We start from the raw sequence: 8,815 nt of genomic DNA on the forward strand, positions 1-8,815 counted from the left end.
AAATTTATATTCTTGAAGAAGAGAGCTTTGTTTTACAAAGTGCCTAGCATCCAGCGCCTGATCGTCTATGTGTTATTCATATGATTTTGTAACGCATCCCAGTTGGTTTTTGAACATTTTCGAACACATTCTAAATTGATCTCTGAACGAATCGTAAGTTTATTCTTGAATGCATGCGTAGTGTATGTGATATCTTTGCCAGGGGAATCCCCATCGCATGAAGGGAAAAAAAAACTTTAGCACAGACAAAAAAGGACGGAGGTATACGAGCTGAGCCGAATGAACCCGAACGGGTGAACGCCATTCGTTGTTTGTTTAAATGGTTGATTGGGCGTGCGAATGATCAGCCCTGTTGTAATTATTAGCTAAATCCATTGATTTAGATTAAGAGTAGAAATAACTGACTAAGAGGAATAACAGGTAAGAAAAATTACATATTATGGTTCAAATGGCTCTGAGCACTATGGGACTTAACATCTATGGTCATCAGTTCCCTAGAACTTAGAACCACTTAAATCTAACTAACCTAAGGACAGCACACAACACCTAGTCATCACGGGGCAGAGAAAATCCGTGACCCCGCCGGGAATCGAACCCGGGAACCCGGGCGTGGGAAGCGAGAACGCTACCGCACGACCACGAACTGCGGACGATTACATATTATGTTCTCAGTCTATCCTAGAAAATGAAATGTTGACAGAAAATTTTTTTCCAGGTGGTAACACTACCAGTCGTACAGTCCACGGTTAGCAGCAACTTTAAGCTGTGTTCTCAGAACAGCGCGGAAAACGCCGTGTACGAACACTTATTAACGCCTAACTAGACAATAAAAGCTGGATAACTCTACCTGTGACTCTGGCATGGTTAGTGAAGTGAACTGGAGAAACAGTTACAGATTTGATTATGATAATATTATTTGTTAGAAGAGGAATGAGAAGAAACGGGGACATCATATGAATTATATGGAATAATACGACGATTCCAAATTTATGTAAAAAATTCATACTACTACTTTTCGATCTCATGCTTGAGAACTGGAGCGTATGAATGAAATATCAAGCTATTTCCTAAGATAAAACTTTTTGCTTGTAGTAAGCCTAAGTAGCACTTCATGTTGGTACTTATGTTCTGTCATGTTATTTATGTAAATGAGGTACACTATGTGATCAAAAGTATCCGGACACCCCCCAAAACACACTTTTATCATATTAGGTGCATTTTTCTGCCACCTGTTCTCAGGTACTCCATATCAACAACCTCAGTAGTCATTAGACATCACGAGAGAACAACATGGGGCGCTCCGTGGAACTCACGGACTTCGAATGTGGTCAGGTCATTGGGTGTCACTTGTGTCATACATCTGTATGCGAGATTTTCACACTCCTAAATATCCCTGCATCCACTCTTTCCAATATAATAGTGAAGTGGAAACGTGAAGGCACACGTACAGCTCAAAGGCGTACAGGCCGGCCTTGTCTGTTGACTGACAGAGACCGCCGACACTAGAAGAGGGTCGTAATGTGTAATGGGCAGACATCTATCCAGACCATCACACAGTAATTCCAAATTTCATCAGACAAGTAATATGACAGTTAGGTGGGAGGTGAGATAACTTGGATTTCATCGTCGAGCGGCTGCCCTTAAGCCATACATCACGCCGGTAAATGTCAAACGACGCTTCGCGTGGTGTAACGAGCGTAAATATTGGACGATTGCACTGTGGAAAAACGTTGTGTGGAGTGACGAATCACGGTGCACAATGTGGCGATCCGATGGCAGGGTGTGGGTATGGCTAATGCCTGGCGAACGTCATCTGCCACCGTGTGTAATGCTAACAGTAAAATTCGGAGGCGTTGGTGTTGCGGTTTGGTCGTGCTTTTCATGGAGAAGGCTTGCACCCCTTGCTATTTCACTTGGAACTATCACAGCACAGGAATGCGTTGATGTTTTAAACATCTTCTGGCTTCCCACTCTTGAAGAGCAATTCGGGTATGGCGACTGCATCTTTCAACACGATCGAGCACCTGCTCATAATGTACGGCCTGTGGCAGAGTTGTTACACGACAATAGCATCCCTGTAATGGACTGGCCTGCTGAGAATCCTGACCTGAATCCTATGGAAAATCTTTGGGATGTTTTGTAACGCCGACTTCGTGCCAGGCCCCTCCTCAATGCAGCGCTCCGTGAAGAATCGGCTGCCATTCCCCAAGAAACCTTCCAGCACCTGATTGAACGTATGCCTGCGAGAGTGGAAGCCGTCTTCAAGGCTAAGAGTGGACCAACACCCTATTGAATTCCAGCATTACCGATGGGGGCGCCACGAACATGTCAGTCGTTTTCAACCAGGTTTCCGGATGCTTTTGATCACGTAGTGTACATAAAATGACCATTTGTACCAAAACAGTCTCGCTTATTTGACATTGTTACAATTGTTGCAATATTAGAAAGGCCTATTTTGTTTTATGTAGCAGACAGTGACTAAAGTGACGTAACCAAATCGAGAAATCATATCAGTCTTGGTTACTATTCGCATAACAGCTTTTTCAATATATTTCCTATATATTTTTCATGTAACGAAACGTTTGACGAACTTTGATGAGGTAACAGACTCTTCGGCAGAAAGGAAGAGAAAAAAATGCTAGGACCTGAGGATTGAAGAAATGTGTACTGTCGTGCCTGTCTCTTGTCTTTCCTGTTTTTATGTTTTCTATATTTAATTTTATATCACACAAAAGAGAAAGTTATTAGCTAATAGGCAATAAAGAGTGCAAATTTTCTGAAGAGTTCTTAACCTCCCTGTCACAAATAATCCCACCAAGTATTTATTGTGAATTTTTTTAAGGGGGGTTAGGATACAAAACCGGCCGACTGGAATCAGAAGAGGCACCACGGGGAAGGTTTGATGTCTTCCATTACAAAATATGCACGTTTGAATCCACAGAACCAAATACAGTGACGTGCGATGGAAGAATGCTACGTGAAGAGGCGTGGTATTGCATATTGACACACTTAAGAAAGAATAACATGCCTTACATTTCCTCACGCGTTTATGTTTCGTATATCAAACTCTTCAGAAAAGTGTGCACTACAAAAGGAACGTATCTTTGACAAATCAATTTTTTAATTTCTTACGTCCTATTTGTGGAATTTGTTGTGGGACGTGGGTACCAGCCTAGTATTCACCTAATCGGATGTGGTAAACTCCTGAAACCACATCCAGACTTTCCGGCACACTAGCTCTCGTTGTTAATCCGCTGGAAGGATTCGATACGAGGACAACGCGCCTCCTTGTGCGCCGGAAGTAGACGCTTTTATGCACCGGGCAATCCAGGTGGATCGCTGTATTTTTCACTGTTATTTGGTGAAACCCATATCTCGATATACAGAGTGAAGAAAAATTCACACACTCGGACTTAGTAGCATGATCCCCCACATACTAAGAATAAAAAAGGATTTGGAGATTTGTGGTAAGTTCTGAGGGACCAAACTGATGAGGTCATCGATCCCTAGGCTTACACACTACTTAATCTAACTGAAACTAACTTACGCTAAGGACAACACACACTGATGCCCGAGGGAGGACTCGAACCTCCGACGGGGGTCTATCACAAAATGTTGTCCTGCGCATATTTCCGCCAGTAAAGAGACATTAAACACTGGCAATTTGGCAACTCCGATAATCACATGTACGGTAGCTAACTTTTTCAGTATATAAGAGAAGAGCGGTGCGCTGCAGTGGATAGTTTTTGGTGTTTGGTTAGCGTGCAAGTGGACGAAGGTTCAATTCTGAGTCGAGGCATATTTGTTTTTATTTGCCAGATCCACTCTGCCATATAATCCTTTAGTATATATCGTTTATTAAGCCACACATATCAGACATTTACATTGTACAGTGTTTTGTAACGATGAATTTGACAAAAACGTAATCAGACAAGTCAGAAATAGACATTTGAAACAAAAGACGTGTAATAGGACGAATAACTACAAAAACAACATCAGTTTCAAGATGCTAAAGATGACTGAACAGTTAAATAACTCAACATATACTAGTCATTTGTACTACCTGTATTGTCGACATAAATTTTTTTTGGGTATGGTACCGCGTCATAATGTGTAAAACTTTTATGTCAACTGACTCTCGCCGCGGAAGCCTACGCAGTTGTATTAGCTGTAATATGTCCGCTCAGATGTAATACATTAACAATCAGTGACAATAATAACTTCCATATTAATGATCGCATGACATTTTCAAAAGAATACGTTCTCCTCGGAGGAGACTCAAAGCGAACCCACCGCACTTACAAACAGTGCGCGAACCGCTGGACCATACAGCCCTGGTCTCTTCGCAATATGGTTGCATCCACACTACGAACACACCCTATCAGTTATTCCACATGTGCTACTTCACGTGGCCGCACAGGAAGAAATCCAGGGTATTTAGGTCTGGTGAACGCGGAAACCATGAAACAGGACCTCCCCGTGCACATTAATTCCAAAGTGTGGAGGTGCACCACAACCTCTGCCGAAATGAAGTGGAACATTTTCCAATGTATCAAGCAAATAGTTTGAGAGGAATGCATGATATCTTGGTGGAGTGAACCGGTCGAGCAACAAGTAGGGACCCAAATTTCTGTTTCCCAGTATTCCGGCCCAGACATTGAAGCCAAGCGAAAGTGACGTACTGCGGCTGGTGCATTGAGCACGTTGAAGAAGTGAATGCTGTTTCGTACAACAATATTAGGCCGGTCGGTGTGGCCGTGCGGTTTAGACGCTTCAGTCTGGAACCGCGTGACCGCTACGGTCGCAGGTTCGAATCCTGTCTCGGGCATGGATGTGTGTGATGTCCTTAGGTTAGTTAGGTTTAATTAGTTCTAAGTTCTAGGCGACTGATGAGCTCAGAAGTTAAGTCGCATAGTGCTCAGAACCATTTGAACCATTTTGAACCAACAATATTACAGTGTTTAAGAAGTCGTCGTTGGTCCTTGTTTTTGTTGGAACGATTCACAGAATTCATGTGCAGACGACTGTCTGCAGAAGTTGCGTTATAGAATAACGACGGGGATGCAACCCATGCTCCTGCAGCACGTCAACGACTGCGCATTGAGAGACATTCAGCTGCCTTGCTACGAATTGTATTTCGCTGCGTATGTAATGTCCATAATAGCTTCCTCAGTAGCTGCAACATGACGAATCCGTGGACCACCTGAGTCACGCGATGGTGGAAGAAGAGAACCTGTTTCCCGAAGGCGAAGCTCAGACGACAAAACATGTTTTTATCCGGATGACATCAACCAGAATTATTTAATGGCGTATCAACGCGGCAATACCACCCCGGTTGTCAAAAGCACAAAGGACCAGGATCATATCCTCATATTTATCGTTTGTGTATTATGCCATACTGTTGCCACACTGTTTTAGAATAACACAAGAAGAAAATACGGTTGTGTAGGAATGTACATGGAGTCTGTCACCGGCGCGTTAATCCGCTAGCAACTAGTTCCTGTCTGATGAAGAACGCATACAGTATAAACATATCATAATGGGCTGTTCCTCCTAACGCGCATCACCTCTCTTGCAGCTTTTGCTCGGATTGATTCATCCCGACATTGCTAATTGTGTGAAGTTCATTTTCGAATTACACTGTTTCCCTATCGGTAATGCACATGATGTTTCCACATTACCATCGATAATAATAATAACAATAACAGTAATAATAATAACAAGAGTAATGCAGATATATACTTACTAACAGCATGCGCTTATCAGACTCAATGTTGAAAGACATAGTTAGTGAGTGCATTGTGATAATACATACAAATGGTAACCGAGTTTGGAAATTATTTGTAAATCATGCTGGTAGCCGTATTGGAGACGTAAGGATCTGAATGTAGCAAAAATAATAGCTGGTACTAATCGATGGGACCATTGGGGGAGGGTACACAGAAAACAGGTTTGGAATCTAGTACATGCTGTGGTGTTAAACAATTTGCGTCCACGACGTGCAGAAGGCTGTTTTAAAAGCTAACAAATAATTTCTGTGTTCATAGTTTGTAAGTGCAAATGTTTTGTAGAAGACCAATTGTAATCGCGCTATGACGATTAAGACGCCAAATACAGTACCACGCGGACTACATTTAGCAAATAAAAACAAATACGCCTCGACGAGAATCGAACTCTCGACATCCTGCAAGCTAACGCAAAACGCTATGAACTGCACCAACTGCACAGAACTACGACCCTCTGCTGGAAGAGGTAGTTACTGTACATGTGTAACAGTATTGCCAGATTTACAAACTTTAACTTTTATTTACTCCCGGAAATACGCGTAGGACGAAATTTGTGAGAGACATTTCTGTATTACTGGTATTTGAGGAATCGCGCTGCGAAGCCCGAGTGGACCAATTTTTCTTCACCCTGTATTACCTCCATCTAGATATTTTTGTGACTTGTCTCAGCTGTTTCGCACTCTCTCCGAAAATTGGTTTCATCAATATCACAAAATTGCAAAAATCTAACCCCAGATCACTCAACGAAAAAACACTCAGAAAACTAAGCAAAAAAGAAAATTACAGTGTACGTATATTTGGGCATCGATTAAGATCGCGGTGCCCTACCAAACTCGCCAACTCGCATCGATACCACAGCAGTTAGCGGTGTCTCGCTGCAATCCACAGTGACGAGTTGGAGCCGCTTGCAGAGCCACACCCTTGTTCCCACCTTCGCAGCGTCGCTCCGCGGAGGCCGACATACAGTCGAGCACAGAAAGGCTCAGCCCCATTTCGTGACCTTCGATCCAGCAGGCAACGTCGCCTAGTTACGTAGAACACATGTTATTCACGTCTTAGAGTCACCTATATTTAGAACTTCGTGATCTTCGTACTTCAAGAGTTTAGTAAGTGTGTACTTCAAGGGATGCTTTAATATTCACACACAGTTATAAATACTCAGTGTATCCCTGTGGCAATAGATTTATAAAAATAAGTTAATCCTTTTATCGTTCCTGTAATAAAGTGAACTCATATTCCATATGCTGTAGTTCCGCTCTACCATCGCCCAGAGCAATCAACCTACCCATAGCTAGAAGATTTCATTTTCGTCAGGTCGGAACATATACAGGGTGGTCCATTGATAGTGATCAGGCCAAATATCTCACGAAATAAGCGTCAAACGAAAAAACTACAAAGAACGAAACTCGTCTAGCTTGAAGGGGGAAACCAGGGTTGGCCCGCTAGATGGCGCTGCCATAGGTCAAACGGATATCAACTGCGTTTTTTAAAATAGGCACCCTCATTTTTATTACAGATTCGTATAGTACGTAAAGAAATATGAATGTTTTAGTTGGACCACTTTTTTCGCTTTGTGATAGATGGCGCTGTAATAGTCACAAACGTGTAAGTACGTGGTATCACGTAACATTCTGCCAGTGCGGACGGTATTTGCTTCGCGATACATTACCCGTGTTAAAATGGACCGTTTACCAATTGCGGAAAAGGTCGATATCGTGTTGATGTATAGCTATAGTGAACGAAATGCCCAAACGGCGTGCGCTATGTATGCTGCTCGGTATCCTGATCACCCAAGTGTCCGGACCGTTCGCCGGATAGTTACGTTATTTAAGGAAACAGGAAGTGTTCAGCCACATGTGAAACGTCAACCACGACCTGCAACAAATGATGATGCCCAATTTGTATTGTAATTTAAAAAACCTATCTGTTACCAACTGTTCGTCTAAAATTGTGAGCCATATGTTTGTGACTATTACAGCGCCATCTATCACAAAGCGAAAAAAGTGGGCCAACTAAAACATTCATATTTCTTCACGTACTACGAGAATATGTAATAAAAAATGGGGGTTCCCATTTTAAAAAACGCAGTTGATATCCGTTTGACCTATGGCAGCGCCATCTAGCGGGCCAACCATAGCGCCATCTGGTCCCCCCTTCAAGCTAGACAAGTTTCGTTCTTTGCAGTTTTTTCGTTTGTCGCTTATTTCGTGAGATATTTGGCCCAGTCACGATCAATGGAGCTCCCTGTATACTTCGCAAAGCGCCTTACAACCTGTCCCCCTCCTTTCCCATTTTGTTCACAAATGTCACGTGGGAATAATAACTGTCGGTGAACATCCGTATGAACTCTTAATTTCTCAATCTGTCTTGTCGTGATGGTTTCGCTAGACGAGTGTGGTAGGAGGTGATTCGTTGCTCGCGTCTTCTTGGAATGAAGGCTCCTAATATTTCGATAGTAAACCTCAGATGCAGAACACTTCTCTTGTAGCATCTGCCACTGGAGTTTACTGAACACGTTCGTAGCACTCTCGGGCGAGTGAACGATCACTTTACGAAGCGTACCGCTCTCTGTTCAATCTTTTTAATCCCACTTGGTAGGGATTCCTGACGAATAATACTCAAGAATAACGAGTGTTTTATAAGCCACTTCTTTCGTTGTCGAATTTTCCTGCCGCGCGACTGCTGCGGTCGCAGGTTCGAATCCTGTCTCGGGCATGGATGTGTGTGAAGTCCTTAGGTTAGTTAGGTTTAAGTAGTTCTATGTTCTAGGGGACTGATGACCGCAGATGTTAAGTCCCATAGTGCTCAGAGCCATTTGAACCATTTTTTAATTTTCCTGGAAATTCTCCAAACAAGTCACAATCTCATGTCTGCTATTCTTACTACTTGTTTTATGAGATCACTCCATTTTAGATCTCTCCGTATGGCTACTCGTAGGGGTCTCAAATTAGTTATTATTCCCATCCGGCCGCTGTGGACGAGTAGTTCTAGGCGCTTCAGTCCGGAACCACGCGGCTGCTACGGTCGCA

Source organism: Schistocerca piceifrons, chromosome 3, assembly GCF_021461385.2.
Source record: "Schistocerca piceifrons isolate TAMUIC-IGC-003096 chromosome 3, iqSchPice1.1, whole genome shotgun sequence".
NCBI lineage: Eukaryota > Metazoa > Arthropoda > Insecta > Orthoptera > Acrididae > Schistocerca > Schistocerca piceifrons.